Source organism: Felis catus, chromosome A3, assembly GCF_018350175.1.
Source record: "Felis catus isolate Fca126 chromosome A3, F.catus_Fca126_mat1.0, whole genome shotgun sequence".
NCBI lineage: Eukaryota > Metazoa > Chordata > Mammalia > Carnivora > Felidae > Felis > Felis catus.
In genome coordinates this window covers 74,933,484-74,950,614 of record NC_058370.1, presented here as the reverse complement: position 1 = coordinate 74,950,614, position 17,131 = coordinate 74,933,484, and the positions used below count along the sequence as shown (strand labels likewise).

Sequence of the window (17,131 nt, the reverse complement as noted above, 5' to 3'; positions counted from 1 at the left end):
ATTGCCAAAATTATAAGAAAAAAAAACCTAAGTGATTTAGACAACTTTGTTTATTGGTTTTACTTGTGAGAAATACAGAATTAACTGTAAGGCTTCCATGTATTTTAAATTGTGTAACCTCAGAACTTAACAGAAATTATTTGAAACGTAATTGGGAGCACTATGCTCTTTTGTTAAGACATACAAGGTAGGTCGATATATTCGATAATACTTAGAAAAACTGACAGCGTGTCAAATTCTCAGCAAAATTTCTGCACATTGAAGAGTATGTAATGAATTAAGAGGTCATCATTGCATTAAAATAACTGTTTTACAAGGGACATATACATCATTATCAAAATTTCTATTAAACAGTTAATCTCCAAATTTCTACACTGGTTAGAACTAGAGATAGCAGATAAATAAATCTTTCCCCTAATTTCAGTTTTTTTCTGTGACTAAACAGCATAATTCTACTCAAATCATCAGAAGCAAAATGAACTTACTTGAACATAATGTCCTCTCCCTAACAACTTTCACTAAGACCTTTATCTAAGTGTGTCATGTCCTAAGGAATAAGACATTTTTTTTTAACTATAGAGAGGCACCTAGGTGACTATTAGTTGAGTGACCAACTCTTGGTTTCAGCTCAGGTCATGATCTCACAATTTCATGGGTTCAAACCCTGCTTTGGGCTCTGTGCTGGCAGCATGAAGCCCACATGGGATTCTCTCCCTCTCCCTCTCTCTCTGTCCCTCCCCCACTCACACTGTCTCTGTCTCTCTCAAAATAAATAAAATAAAAAATTTAAGATATATAAAATTCAGGGGTGCCTGGGTGTCTCTGTCGGTTAAGCGTTTGACTCTTGATTTCGGCTCAGGTCATGATCTTGCAGTTCATGAGTTTGAGCCCCGCAATGGGCTCTTCATTGACAGTGTGAAACCCGCTTGGGACTCTCTCTCCCTCTCTCTCTGCCTCTCCCCTGCTCGCTTGCTCTCTCTCTCTCTCTAAAATAAATAATAAACTTAAAATGTAAAATAAAATATAGAAAATTCACAATAATCCCAAAATTCTAGTGTCTGAATGTTTAAATTTAGGAGGCTTAAGAATGTTTTTCAGTCATAATTTTTCAGTTCTCACTGATCTCTTCTCCTCCAAGTGTGTACTGTGTTGTGAACAGCACTGGTCTGTCACTCTTCTTTAACATTTGGGAGCTGAGCAATAAAGAAAATGTGCCATGGTCTTAAGTAAAGTGAAAAAGAGGAGTGGTACTCACAAATCTCTCTTCTGAATCTATGGAATCAGTACCAGTTACCTGTTAAACAAGTCAGCTACACATATTCCTCATACATAACAGAGAAAATTATACATTTGGACTGTGACAATCACTTCATTGCAGCAACACAGATTTGAAAGTGGCTCTTTCAGTAATCATTTCATGTATCAGTGTCTAATGTCTTTCCAACACCAAAAGAATTCTATCCAATTATTTATAATATGGTTTATGGCTTAAAATCCACCTCTCACCCCAATGTGTAGAGTTCTAATTCTGAGATGGTCATCAAAAAGTACCATAGATTTTTTTTAATGTTTATTTATTTTTGAGACACAGAGAGAGAGACAGAGCATGAACAGGGGAGGGTCAGAGAGAGAGGGAGACACAGAATCCGAAGCAGGCTCCAGGCTCCGAGCAGTCAGCAAAGAGCCCAACGTGGGGCTCAAACTCACGGACTGTGAGATCATGACCTGAGCTGAAGTCGGAAGCTCAACCGACTAAGCCACCCAGGCCCCCCTAAAAAGTACCATAGATTTTTTACTAACAAGCCCTATCTCCATTGGTTCCCTTCATGACTTATGCATCTCTCAGATCTTATGTTTTCAAATTCAATGACTGAGTAAGACATAGCCAGAGTCCCACTTTCATTCTTCCTTAATGTGTAGTGAGATCGAACCTCTATGCCTCTCCATTGTACTAAGCTTGTTATCATAACCATGAAATCTAAGGTAACAATCTCTAACCATGTAGAAGCATGCTGGAAAGAGTAGCCGTTTCACTATAATATTTCCCTACTTTTGGAAAGTAGATACAACATGAAATAACAGCTGTGCCTTTTAGCATTTTGCAAAGGGTTCCCTTAAAACAAATTAAATATAGACTGCATAGTATTATTAAATCTCATAGGAGGGAGCAATATACATGGACCAAATTTTTGTGGAAGTATAACCTAGTTGATGGTATAACCATTTTTAAGGGAAAGATACTCTTAGAATCAGGATTATTGACTTTCTACTCCTGTTGGGAGCTTTTTAAAAAAATTTCCAGGTCATGGAAAAATGTGTTCTGGACTGGCCATCATGCTAGCCTTCAAATAAACTGAATGGTATTTATGTACTAATGAAGGCTTGGCTCTTTGCTAGCTCTACAATTGTCAGCCGTGCTATTTTCTGAAGACTGCTTCATAAAACATAGTAAGTAAGCCTTCAGTACCTCCGTAGACAGAGTTGTTTCTGGCAACTTCAGAGATTCAAGTCGGGGAACCCAGATCTGGCTATCAACCAGGACAATTCCAAACCTTAAAAAAGTCACTTTCTATTTTCTGACAAGTTTGCTTTTGCTTAATTTTGTTTGCTGTGGTTTCCCAAAATTCCAAATTCATAAACGATGCTTGAATGACCTTACTATTTCAGTAGAAGTCTGTGTACTCAGCAGCCACTTTATATACAGGTACGTGGGGTAACCCATAAATTAATTTAGGTATCATGATGGACCACTCTAAATGCTATGGCAAAGTAATGCTCTGCATCAAGACTGTGTGGGAGGTAGATTACAGATCACTTACTATGTGGTAAGTACTCATTATAGAAATCATGAATTCTAATGCTGTAAGCAAACTCCTAGATCAAGAAACAAAAATATCCCTCACTATCACTGAAGAAGATAAAATGTATTGGTACTGTTATGCCTTTTATCACATGATATGGAAGACATTTTTCCAAGAAAATTGAGATTTGGGATATTTTCTAGTATTGTCCTTATAATAACAGACTTCTTCAGAATTAAGGGGAAAAAAGCCACTCAAATTTTTTAAAAGATCATCTAAACAATAAGAAAATGTATTACTTAGGGCTTTGCTGAGTAAAATTATTATAATTAATAATATGAATTTTAAGAGAACCAGCAAGATGAAGCAATTGTGATTAAGTGGTCTTCTTGCTATTTTATGGTTATATTTTATACATTGTTATTTTAATTAACACTCTGGAAGTTTCTATTCTTTTGCTTTACAAAAGAACATATTAAAGTCTCTAACACACAAAACGTAATATTTTTATATTTTATCACACAAAATGCAGGCTTGCCACTTAGATATAAATCAGATGCAATGCATTTGTAACAAACTTTGGAGCCCAACCCTCCTATCTATTATAGGAAGCCAACTATGGAAAGCTAAACATTGATCGGCTAAAATGGTTTCCTGTTAGTTAAAGATGTTCAATTTTTAATAAGTTCTGAAGCTAGGTCAAACTATCACATAGTGCATCATGCCTCATCAGAATGCATACCTAGTTTGGGAGGAAGGATGGATTTTCTCTCCTTATTATGAGGCAAGGGCGGCTGCTTTGCTAATCTCATCAGGAAAATAATTTGTTCAGTTTGACCAGTCTTTATTCTGAAATACTACAACATTTTACTAGCACACAAACAGAAGCTTACGAGAAACTGTAGAGGTAACCCTGACAAACTTTTTCTAAAACATTCCTGTGAATCAGTTTCAAAATATTAAGAGACCCTCAGCTTTGCTCTAATACATGATATTCAGTTGACTGTATTCAAAGAAAAACATGTTTTTAAATTTTAAATTAACTAAATAAGGGATCTATTCAATACTGATTTAAAATGTTATATAATTGCCTGGCTTTTTAGATATTCATTTATTCACTTAACTAATTTACTAAGCACCTACCAAAGGTAATAGCCCATGCTATGCCACGTAGGTATCTAATCCAGTAACTTTTTGTTTAAAGAGTTGCACAGTAAATTCAAATAATTGACTCTAGGGTCACACTGCCTGGGTTCAGAGTCTTGATTGGACACTTGGCAGTTGCATGACCTCTCTGAGCCTCAGTTTCCTCATCTGTAAAGTGTGGGTAATAATGGTACAATGGTCCCTCCCTCTATGAGGCTACTTATATGAAAAGAGCTCTTAAAACAGCATCTGGCCCACATTAAATGTTCTGCAAGTATTTGCTGTCATTATCATGAATGTGTTTGCTAATCAACACATTTTATAACTTATTTGTCAATCGACTTTCACATATTTATTATTGACAGCAGTAATTCTCAACCTGGGGCAAGTTGGCCTTCCAGCGGAGACATTTGGCAAAAATGCAGACATTTTTAGTTGTTTAAACTGAGTGATTTCTTTTTTAATGTTTATTTATTTTTGAGAGAGAGAGAGAGAGACAGAGAGGGAGAGAGAGTGTGTGAGCAGAAGGGCAGAGAGAGATGGAGACACAAGACAGAAGCAGAAGCAGGCTCCAGGCTCTGAGCTGTCAGCACAGAGCCTGATGTGGGGCTCAAATTCATGAACCACCAGATCAAAACCTGAGTGCAAGTTGGCCGCTTAACCGACTAAGCCACCCAGGTTCCCAAAACTGGGTGATTTCTATGGGTATTTATGGGTAGAGGCCAAGGATGCTGCTGAACGCCTGATGATGCACAAGATCCTCCCCACAACAAAGAATTATCCAGCCCCAAATGTCAATAGTGCTGAAACTGAGAGACTGATTTAGAGAAGAACTGTGTTGGAAAACTATAAAGCAAAATTTCTGGTGACAGCTCCATAGCAGACTTTGCATATGAGGACAAGTCGCCCATGTGATCTGGATGGAGCTTGTGATGATTTTAAAGGAAATTCACTAAGCTTCACCCCTCAAGTGGTCTAAGTATAAAGACATCCATATCTCCACCCCAAGTAGGAAATTACTCTTTTTAACAAAAGGATAAGAATTAAAAATACCCCAAACATCCTACTGTTAACAACACTAGCAGAAACAAAATACAAATGGGTAGCACAGGGCAGTGGTCCAAAGAACAAAGAGCTCCCTGAGTGGAGAGGAGAGCATGCTGCAAGCACCTTAAAAATCAAGACACCAATCCCACAGAGAGTAAAATTGGCAGAAGGTGCTTTGTGGAAATTATGAAAGAAGATAAAGCTTCCTTAGCAATACAACAGGTAAAGATTCTGCAATCAATTTTAAGCAGTCACACCAGGAAAGAATACAATTGCCAGAAAATAGAAATGAAAGCCCTCACACGTGAAGCATCCCAGTGCAGAAAGAAAGCATTTTGTGACGTGCAGAGGGAAATCAGAAATCCAGACATGAACGGCGACCATTTTTTCCTTCACACATGGCTAAGGGTTGTACTCTGTTTACATGTTTGTCTCCTCAGTAGGTAGAAGACTCCTTGAGGGTGTGTCTGAGTCCTAACAGTACTTGGTTACTAAGCTCCTACTACCTACTACCTGCTAGGACTTTCCTAAATGCTGTAATTTACAAGATTATTAAGACTAGCTAAGATGAGCTCCTACTACATGTTAATACCTATCAAGACACTAACTGTTGGCCTGGTGCTATTCTCAATAATTTATGTTCCATAATTTTGTTGTTATTGTTGTTGTTTATTTGTTTGATTGGGATCCTGGAGATCTCCTTCTGTTCTGTGTACCCACTGATTAGCTCCTGGGCTGCAAGGAGATTCTCTGGTGAGGATCAGGTTGTCTGGAATGGCCCATGGTCTTGGCGGGAGCTGTGAATATAAATAACTGATACAGATGAACTGGTGTTTGCCAGCTGAACATCAGCTCCGTGTTCATTTGACTTTCTCCATTCAAGGTACGTAACTGTGGCCACAACAGTTACATAAAATCTGCATCTAGAATAATACCCAAGGATTTTGAAACTTGGGATTTTATCAAAGTCTCCTAGAGAATTTGTTGAGAATTACTGACAATTCACTTTGGAATACTATAGGAGTCATGCTATAAATGAAACACAGTAGGGCTCCAGATAAACACAGTTATTAAGAGAATAGTTTATTTCCTCTTCTAACTTTCTTGAGTTTGGGTTTCTGTAATACTTTTCTGGATCTGTCTTTCTTGTCCTATCCCAGTGTGATCCAGGATGTCACTCCCTTCATTCTGGTTCATATTCATTCATATTCATATCCTCTCTCCATCTCTAATACTGGAATAGGTATCTTGAAAAGTTGCTTAATTCTTGGCTCCACTAATGAACAAGTAATGACCATGTGAACTTTACTTTCACTGTTTAACAGATGAGTATAAGTGTTACTCTGACCACTCCCCTTCAGATGAGCTGACAAGACTCTTGTTCATAGCTCAATGTTAAGCCCTATCACATTTTACAGTACTATTTCATATATCTTGGAGCTCCTTGAGGTCACTGTACTTTGTAATCATGATGATTAGCACCCAATCTGCACACAGTAGTTGCTCAATAAACTTTGTGTTATAGGATGGTCAAAATCTATGTGTGAGACTGTGTGGCTTTTCCTTTGTCATTACAAAAATAAGCGTATAAATGCTTTACTTGTGTGTCCATACACTTGGTAATCAGAAGATACTCAACTACTTGTCAAGTAACTAAAGCACACTTGTAGAGTGCCTGAAAAAAGTGAAAGGCCATTTTTGTGATGGTCCGTATTTTGGCAAGTCAGCACAAGTTAAACTCCACCTAAATTCCCATTATTTTCTTCCCCTCATTGCCCAGTTACTCATGTGTGAGCAAAATAAATCTATCCTGAAAGTATTAAATTACTTCTATTTCTAAAGCCACAGTAAAGCTCACATATGTTAAAACAGTAACTGGACAGATCACTAGAGACACTCAGTAGACCAAAAGTAGAAAAAGACTTTATTACCAGGGCATCCAAAGTATATGCTGATTCTCACCAAAATGATTACGTAATGAGAAACGTCAAGTGGTGAAAACAAAATATCATCAAAAGAGATGCTACCCTTAACTTCATTAAGTGTAGGCCAATCTGTAAGTATCCAAGTGTTCCCAGCTAGGGAAACCCAGAAGGTAATATGTATTCACTCATTCTTCATTTCTATGCCAAATAATGGCTAAGATTGAGGTCTGTGGAGTCACAGAAGATGTGACAAAGAACTTTAAGGCAAAGAATCTGAAATTTTAGACACCACCATGTTCAGGGAAACAGAAGTGGTTCAGAAGGATGTGAGGGACAGAGTGGCAAGAACTGAGGCTGACATGAAAGGCAGGAGGTTCATGGAGAACCTTTTATACCATAGGAAAGATTTACAGTTTATTCCACACAGAGGCATGAGCTGTGACAAGACCTGATTTGTGTTTTATAGATCTCTCTAGTAATGACGTGGAGAATGATCTGGATGGGACAAGACTAGCTGGGATGAAGTCCAATTAGGACATTGAAAGAGAAGTTCAAGTGAAAACTGAGCAATGACTACTCATTGCTCATTAGCCAATGGCAGAAGGAATGAAAAGGATAATATTGACAGACTAAAGGGCAGGACCCTAGGAGCCTTAGTGTTGATTTGAATGTATGCAGTAAGACTGAAAGAGGAATCAGGGATGGCTCCCAGCTTTCTGGCTGGGCACCAGCTAAATGGTCATGCCGTTAACCAGGCTAGAAAATGCCTGCAGAAGTAATGGATCTAACTCCATCAGATTTGAAAATCAAGATCAAAGAGGTAATTAACAATGTAAAGCCCAAAAACATCTTTCTCACAGATACTCCCACAATGTTTTTCTTCTGACACGTGAGGGTTTGTAAAATATTTAAATTGTAAAGGATTTTAACTTCATGTCAGGATGAGAATATCCCATCAAGTGATATCATGTTCTTGGGAGAATAACAAAGTAATTTTTAAATACCTGTGACTCCAGGTGAAAGTTGCGGATATATAAATATAGTCCCTCCCCCCCCAAATAAGTGAATGAAAGTAATTACAGAAGTTAACAGGATACTTTTTTACAAGAATCAGAGAGGGCAAACCCCAGAAAAAAGGGATCTTGAAAGGGCTAAGACAGCAAACACCCTGTGTCTCTGTACTCTGTAGCCAGAATGATGGCAAAGAATAACAACGAAGGCCTGGTTTAAAAAAAAAATTAGCTGTTTAACAATAGGTAGGAAATGTGAACAATTATATTTACGTACATTCGGTTTCTAAGTAATGAGCTTATGCGCTTAATTTTTCTCTTTTTGTTAACCATACAATCCCCAGTGAGAAACACGGAAATTTCCAGGAAAAATAAGAATGATACATTTAAATGGCTTTTCAATCAGGTTGATGTTAATTAAACAGTGAAAATTGGCGGTATGTCTGTTGAGAAAAACATATCTGAATACTTCCAGGCATGTAAGAATGGGGGTCGAGGAGGCCCGAGTGGGACTGAGAGGGCACGGAGCTGAATTGCCAGGATATACGCAGAGGCTAAAAAGGAATGCTACTTGACACTGCATTTGGCTTGCAGAGCAGAGCCAATTAATGATTGCATTAAATACCTCAGCACTACCCCCTCAGAGCCCAGTAAAGACATGAGCAGAGCTAGGGCCCCAGGGACTAAACAACTATCTATTTAAGATAAATTCTTGTTGAGTTGACTAAGAAATATTACTCTGTGGGGTGATGCTTGTTGCCCTGCCTTTGGCAAAAGGAAGGATCTTTTTCTTCAAGGAGTCTTCCAGTACGCAAAGCTCACACACAAAGTGGGAAAGTCAAGATGAGAGAGAGGAGGACGGAGAGGCAGAGTCAGCTTCCTCCAAGGGCAGCTACCTCTCTCGAATCCATATTAATACTACAATAAGTGAGGCTGCCTGTTGGCCTGTGGTTCTGCGCATGCCATTTGTTGGAGGCTCTCTTGTGGAGTATTCACAATGATTTCATGCTTCAAGTCTTACAAAAACAAGACTGGCCACAATGAATACAGGCAGTGTAGCCTCTGCCTACGTAGTGGTAATAAAATCTCTAGCAGGGAGCAGTGAAATCTCCCATTAGAGAGAACACCATCAGAGCACAAAAGGAAGCTTCTAGAAAGCATGAGCCCTTTTTCAGACACAGTGCTTACTAGGAAGAAAGATAAAGGGGGACTTAAAAATTAGATTCATCTGTGCCCTACCTCATAACAGATAATTTATGGTGAAAACCAAGAGTTTTGGATTCGAATTATAAATGCTCATTTAAGTAGATAATATTCCAAAAGGTAGGTTGAGGAACCAACCATCATAGAGTTCAAGTATAAAACAACTTTGCAGAATTAGTACACAAGTCGGTTCACAAATCATCTGTAATTCTGGGAGATTAAAAACAGTTGAATGAGCCTCTCCTTCCAGTCTGCATTGTACTCTCTCCTTCCCTATCTTTAAACTTCAGAGTGTCCCAGGGCACAGCCCACAAACCTCTTTTTTCTCAGCACTTATTCAACAGGAAGTTCTAATTCAGTCCCCTAACCACATATTCTTAAAAATTTGTATCTCCAGCCCTGACCTCTCCCCTGACTTTCAGATGTATACATCTAACTCTGCAGGTGACACCCCCTCATGGATGTCCATCTCAAATGTAACCTGTCCAACACAGAACCTGTTCCCCCAGTCTTCTGCACCTCCATGAACACCACCACCGATCATACAGTCACTTAGATCAAAATCCAAGGAGTCATTCTTAATTCTTCATGGGGCTCCCACCCTGTACTACCACTAGGCTGCCAGTCACTGTACGGCCTGTGTAAACACTTCCTCCTGGGGTTCTCAGGGTCCAAACTATGAAGCCATATGCAGCCTCTTTCTCTTATGTTCCAGATCCAACCTATCGTCAAGCACTCTCAACTCCACCTCAAAATATTCTGTCAATGCAACGCTGCCTCACCATCTCCACCCTACCACTTAGTTCAAGCTGCCACTAGCCTCTTACACTACCAACCTAGCTCACTAATGAGTATCCCTATGTCCTCTTCCCCTGCCTCTACCTTCTTCAGTCTGGTCTTTACCCAATATTCACAGTGACCTTCTGATAATGTAACTAGATATATCACACCCTTGCTCTATTCCTCCAATGGCTCTCTGTGAACTCAGACCCAAACCCAAACACTTGACTTTGGTCAACAAAGCCCACAGCATCTGTTACATGCCTGTCTCTGACCTCACCTCCTGTTATTCTCAGTCTCGTTCTGTTCTAACCACACTAGCTTTCTTGCTCCTGTTTCCTCATGCATGCCTAGCTCACTCCCACCGCAGGCCCTTGCTGTTCTTACTTCCTGCGATGCTCTCCCATACTCCTATTGGTCCCTCCAGATGTTATGTACTCAAAGAGTCTTCTTCTAACTCCATGTAAAATACCTTCTTTCACTCCAGTTTCTCACCAATGCTGTGCCCTGCTTTTGTTTCCTTCACAGTGATTACTTCTACATATTACATATTTATCATTTTTAAATAATATCCCACTAAAATGTAAGCTGCATGAATTTCTTATTCAGGGCTGTATCCCCATTGCCTAAAACAGTATCTGTATACAAGAGGTGCTCAAAAAATATCTGAGGGGTAACTATTGAAAGAATGGCCAATATGAGCAACCGGCCTTTCATGGCCTACAGAAATCCCATTCCATATTTGTTGGGGGTCGTTTTGGTTATACTGAGAAAAGCAGGGGAAGGCCACTAATCACCTATCATTGAATGAATAACCTTGCATTAATCTGACAATAACTGTCAACGTTTCTCATTCCAAACAGCAAGGTCACTGCTTTTGTCTAACCTCTATGAGATCCTGAGGATACAAGCTAGCATAAATAGCTGATATTGAAAATGGTTTCCCCTCATCCATGCATACAAACTCTGACCACAGCTAATGCCACAAACCAAGTCTACCTGGTTAAAAATTTTTATTTTTCCTGAAGTCTCTAGTCCCAAAATTCTGACAGCATCACCCAAGTAAAGGACCTGGCTGAACCTTAAAATGCATAGCTAAAATTTCGGGGAAAGTTGTGAAAAGTGACCTCATGAAGCTTTAGAAAAGGCAAATTTTTAAAAGTTAGAATTTTTACCAGAGTATCATCCTGGAAAACAATCAGGTTAACCAATAATAAGTTTTACTAAGCTACCCAGAGCAGTCTTAAAAAAAAAAAAAAAGTCAAAAGTCTTCTGCTAGCTCAAGAAATGACCCAGAGACTAATAAGCTCCATAAGCTACCCACTGCCTGACCCTCAGCAAGTCACTTGTCCTCAGTGGAGAGTCCTATCAATTAGCTTCATGTGGTGGCAGTGAAGGGTGACTAATAAACTTGATTGCAAGGCACTTGGAAAACATTAAGTGCTATAGAGAAGCTTCATAATTGCCAGATTGCCATCAGTTACCATGAAAGCAATGAGAATGCATCCGGCTTTTTTTAAGCTGCTTTCCACCCCTTGGCTCTTCTGATGTCAACGAATCCTAGTGATAAAGACAAAAGGATCAACGAGGATTCTTCTCACCTTCCTGTAGGTCTCCTCCTGATCCACAGGAGACATGATGGAGATGCAAACTCGCCTTTGCACTCCTTTGTTCCTTCCAAAGAACCTTGCAGATCCCCATGAAGAGAGACTGCATGAATGGCCAGTTGAAGGCCCTTCCTGTTTGTCCTTTTCAAGCATAACACAGACCATCATTAAAAACCAAGTATTTGACAAAGATCATGGAAGAAGAAAATATTAAAATACAGAAAAATACAGAATTCACTTTATTCTGACTAGCAATCTCCCAATTTCTCATTCTATTATGCAATGTCCTCACTTAAAGAAAAAGGGAGATTAATTGGTTTCTGACCTCCTTTGAAGCCAGAAATGGTTTTCCTCATTCATGATAGACAGGGATTTAGAATTTCACTTGTCTGCAAAGGGCTATATAGCAATTCGTGTTTTTCCCAAGCCACCAGCCATGGGGTATCTATTTTAAAAACAAGCCTGCTCCATATTATCTTTCCAGCAATCTAAGACATGCAAGGACACAAAAGTAATATAATCAATCACTCACCAAAGTACAGCTTCAATCATCAGACATATGTGTTTCAGAGTACAGACTTCCTCTCCATTAGTATCAGAAGTGTCCTTCCTATAGGGGAGGGCTTGCCTTTTCAAGTCAAATGCAAGCATCTTGATCTCCAACAAATTTTCCTCCCAAAACTAAGTGGTTTGTTGGAAAGAACATCTTTGTCTCTTCTCAACTGCTCCTCTGGTTTACTCACACCACTTTTCAAATCCCAGATATTGATAACTTAGGGCAGGTTTGGGGCTGATAGGACAAAGGAACTTGAAACAATGAAAATATAATACTTAGAGGAAAAATTCTTTGTATTTAATAAATTCTTTATGTACAAGTGATAACTTCCATAACAAACAATAGAATAGACTAAAAAAATTTAAAGAAGGGGAGCTCCATAGGTTGAGCTTCTGCTTTCGGCTCAAGTCATGATCCACTGCTTGTGGGTTTGAGGTCCACGTTGGGCTCTGTGCTGACAGCTCAGAGCCTGGAGCCTGTTTCGGGTTCTGTGTGTCCCTCTCTCTCTGCCCCTCCCCTGTACATGCTCGCACTCGCTCTCTCAAAAATAAACATTAAAAAAAATTTAAATATTAACAGATGACCCAAGCAATTAACAAGTGATTTCAGGGTAGTCCAGGGGTCAGCAAATTACTGCCCTTTAAATCCAGACTCTTTTACCTGTTTTATCAGTGGTTTATTAGAACACAGCCACACCATTTAGTTACTCTGTTTTCAGCTATTCTGGTGGTACAGTGGCAGACATGAGTAGTTGCAAAACACCATATGGCTCACAACTTGGAAAATATTTACCAACTGGCCCTTAATTTAAAAAGCACCAAGCCCTAGTATAGAGGATAAGAAAGTCATTACAGATTGGAATAGTCTGGAAACTTTTTGGAAAAAGAGGCAAGTGGCTTACAGAGAAACTATAATTGAACCAGAAGTGATAAGTGTTAAGTAGACAAATATTCTTTCCTGACTAATCAGTTATCTGAGGACTAGAAATGTCCTTAAGATTAATAAAAGAACAAGATTTTCCCATGCTGAGAAAACCATTATCAGAGCAATGAAATCTCTCAGTGAATAGTAAAACAGATGAACTCAAAACTCAACTGTGTTTCTTGGCTAATGCCCAAATTCAGACCCCAATGATACCATACCAAAGGTACATTATGGATGGTGATGGTGAAGTTAGTGGTGGTGATTGGTGGTGTTTTCATCACTATCTTGCTTCAGAAGAAACATTGGCCATGCGACGAGTTTCAGCAAAATGGGAAGAACGTTAGGCTAGTAGTAATGGAAAATCTGGGCACAAACCTTGCCTCTGCCCACGAGTGAACATTCTCTTACCTGCAAAACAGAGGTCATCCTAGGGGCCAGGGTCAGAATGGGAATCAGCATCAAGATGGACTCAGGGTTAGTCCGATACACAGGACCTCAGGTGACACTCGGGATGTGGTTACAGTGCTTGTGACAGCAACAAGACTCGAGAGTAGAATGGGTGACTCAACCACCCTCATCCTGTGTGCTGTCTGCACCGTGAAGCAGACTCAACTGGAAGGGTCACAGATTCTTGTAAATCATGCATTTTGCTGTGGCCCAAGCTGTATTTCTCACAGGAAGAAAGGTCCATTTTAGGCTGCAGCCCCATCATTTCAGAGCTTATAAAAATAAAAGAATAGGGCACTATCCCTTTCATGACCTACAATGTCTCTCCTTGGGCCCTGAAGATTTAAGATTCTGGACACTTAAGACCAATAGGATTGATGCCTTCAAACAGAATGAACAGAAAAGATATATCTAAAAAGCATAATTTAATAAGGTGATAAAGTATTAAAAATCAATGTGATAGCAACACTGGACATTTTCTAGGCTTAAAGAGCAAAGTTGTATTGATTAGTAAGTCACTATAACATCATTTACAGCCCTGAGAGACCACCCAGAGTTGAGAGCTGTCTTAGGACACTCTCATGACTGATTCTGAAGAACTTTGTCGATATCAAGATCATGAGCAGGGTACTTATTTTAAGTGAAAAACGCTGGAGAGGTAACTGCCTTTACTTGCCATCACATCCATCTTGATCTCGTTCTCAAATGTTAAAGGCTCAGTATAACTGGTTTCGCTCACCAAGAGAATCCTCTTCAGCAAAATGAATGCCCATGATGCCACATGAGCCACCCTCTTCACAAGTGAGCATTTCGAGGGTCCAGTCTTAAATCGACCTCTCTAAAGTTCTTTTCAACTGGCAAAGAACCTGAGCTGCCGTGACCGACTATTGTACCATTTGCTGAACTCAACAAAGTGCGTGAATTTTGCTGGCTTAAGGGCTCATGCATTAATAGCAGTGGGACAGGAACAGGGAATGGAAAGTGAATGGGGCTGGTTCCAAACAAAGTAACAAATTTCCAAATGTAAAGCTGCTGAAGCCTCCTCCATCTAAAACTCTTTGTCAAACAGATGTCAGCCAAATTCAAATTGTGCTTCTGTTAACTTTTGGCACTCAATACATGCTTGCCACCCAAAAGGATAAAGACCTAACATTCCTACACAATTTATTTGCAATTAAGTTTACTGTAGTTGTCATTTATTTCTGAGTGTGTATTTTATGTCTTTCTTGTATGAGACTCCTATAGTTATAGATATAAAATTTTCTAGCATATGAAAATATTTCAATAAATTATCTTTTTGACATTAAGATACACCTGCCTTGGGTGTCAAAAAACAGCTGAAATATCTTGGCTATTAAAAAACCTCCTTTCTTGGAGCCAGCTTTTATGTAAGTCCAGGATGGCTCCCAGCTGGTCCTAGGTTTATTAGTTATTTGTTATCTGTCAAACATTAGAACTTATGTCTTGCATGTTGTTCTGTTGCAAATGAGAGGCATTTTAGGTCAAAAAATAAATGGTACCAAATTTGTTTATTTGTCACACTATATTTGAGTCAGATTTGTATTTCTCTTTGATTCTTATGTTTCTATATGCAATCTTTTTTCCTAATAAACTGCTAAGAGTAGCAGCTAGATTCATAAAACTAGCAAAATAATAATTAGTCCAAGAGTTTTAAGCAAGGTGATTAGCGATCTCCTTTTGTGTTTAATTTTTTTTTAAATATTAATTCAAAAGTTGCTTTATTCCACTAACCTACATTATGAAAGTTAGAAAAATCTTAAAGAGGGTAAAAATTCTGAAAGAGGGCTTGGTTATTTGTGTGTCTTGAGTAAGTGCTCTTGAAATCACAAATATCTAAGTTGAGTCCATTTTTGTGAGGTTACTGATAAACTTGAGGACAAGAAAGTCTCCCAAAGGAAAGAATTAGACCAGAGAGAGACCCTTGAGTAAAGAGTAATGGAGTACTTTGAGAAGGGAGGAACACTTTTTGAATAGGTTGGTCCTTCATTAATAGTAACTCTTCTTCCCCACCTTCATTTCTGGGTTTAACGCTAAAACCTGTGGCGGTGGGGGAGTACTTTTCTCTTAGGCTTTGGGTCTGGAACAAGGTAGAACCCAAGCAGGAGTGGGGGGATTTTCTGAGCCCAGACATGTTGGGAGCCAGGGGAATGGCCAGGACATCACTGTACCAGTAAGTCAACAGTCAAAGTCAGGAACAGACTTAGGAGGACAGGTGAAAACCCATATACTTGAAGGTAAGCTAAGAGACTTGGATTCCATCTGTCTGACCCCAGTCTGCACTGGTGTGGCCTGAGGAAACACAATCTTCTGTTACTTCTCTTCAGTAATGCAGCATCTACAAATGTGGGTGGTTGTTTTCAAAACACTTCACTGCTTATTGACGTAGAAACCACTTTATAGAAGTTTACTGTACAGAATGAATCCAATAATCAGATATCCTTTGAAAAAAGTATTTTTTTCTTTCTCTAGACATTGTTCCTTCCATGTATCACAAGTCTAGCTGTGATTCATATGCAAGTCCTCTTGTTTTTCTCCTCGGCCTATTGTACCGCAAAAATAGTAACACGTGATATATCAGGTCTCTGTCGTGTCTTTTCCACAATTTTGACTTATCTCAGAATTGAATTCCTGACAAGTAGGTTACATTTAAAAATAAAGCATACAGATTGTTTCTGCATAAATTGCAGGTAAATAAAAGTTAACTTGTTAACATTTCTTCTATTGGTATTCCTTCATCATAATTAAAAAAATTCTCTCTGAAATGTCAGGTCTCTGTTTATTCTATGAAATCCTTGAAAATATTTTTAAATGTGATTTTGAAAAATGTTTACATTAGTGGATGTGCTCAGGAAAGAATATCCTAAGTTCAGGTGATCTCTCACTATCACTTGTACCAACTTTTTATTATTTTATTATTATTATTTTAATGTTTATTTTTGAGAGAGAAAGCGAGCATGAGCAGAGGAGGGACAGAGAGAGGGAGACACAAAATCTGAAGCAGGCTCCAGGCTCTGAGCTATTAGCACAGGGCCTGACATGGGGCTCAAACCACAAACGATAAGATCATGACCTGAGCTGAAGTTAGATGCTTAACCAACTGAGCCACCCAGGCACCTCTTTTTTGTATCAACTTTTAAAAGGTAAGTCTGCAAGTAATAATACGGAATACGTAAACAACACCTAATATGAATATTCATACTTTTGGGCTCTCTTCGAAATGTTGTGTTCACACAGTCACACACTGGATTTATTTATTTATTTATTTTTAATTCTCTGTTTTTAATCTTTATTTATTTTTGAGAGAGACAGAGAGACAGACAGAGTGCGAGCAGGGCAGGAACAGAGAGACAGGGAGACACAGAATCCGAAGCAGGCTCCAGGCTCTGAGCTGTCAGCACAGAGCCCGACAAGGGGCTCGAACCCACGAACCATGAGATCATGACCCGAGCCGAAGTCAGACGCCTGACTGAGCCACCCAGGCTCCCCATTCACACAGTGGATTTAAAGTACAGCTCCACAATACTTGCAGGACAGCACAGAGAGCATGGCAGAGGAAGGGTGCTGTGCCCTCTGGAAATGACTGATAGTCCATCCATACCTCCTATTAGTTTCTCTTTACAACTGGCAGAACCAACTCAACATTCACTGTATTATTTCTCCATCT

The 17,131-nt window shown here is 39.1% G+C and overlaps 1 protein-coding gene across 7 annotated transcripts in view; it reads right to left on the bottom strand.

Moving 5' to 3' along the window:
- CCDC85A (coiled-coil domain containing 85A) overlaps window positions 1-17,131 on the bottom strand; it is a 202,282-nt gene that overhangs the window by 13,024 nt on the left and 172,127 nt on the right. The window lies entirely within an intron of this gene.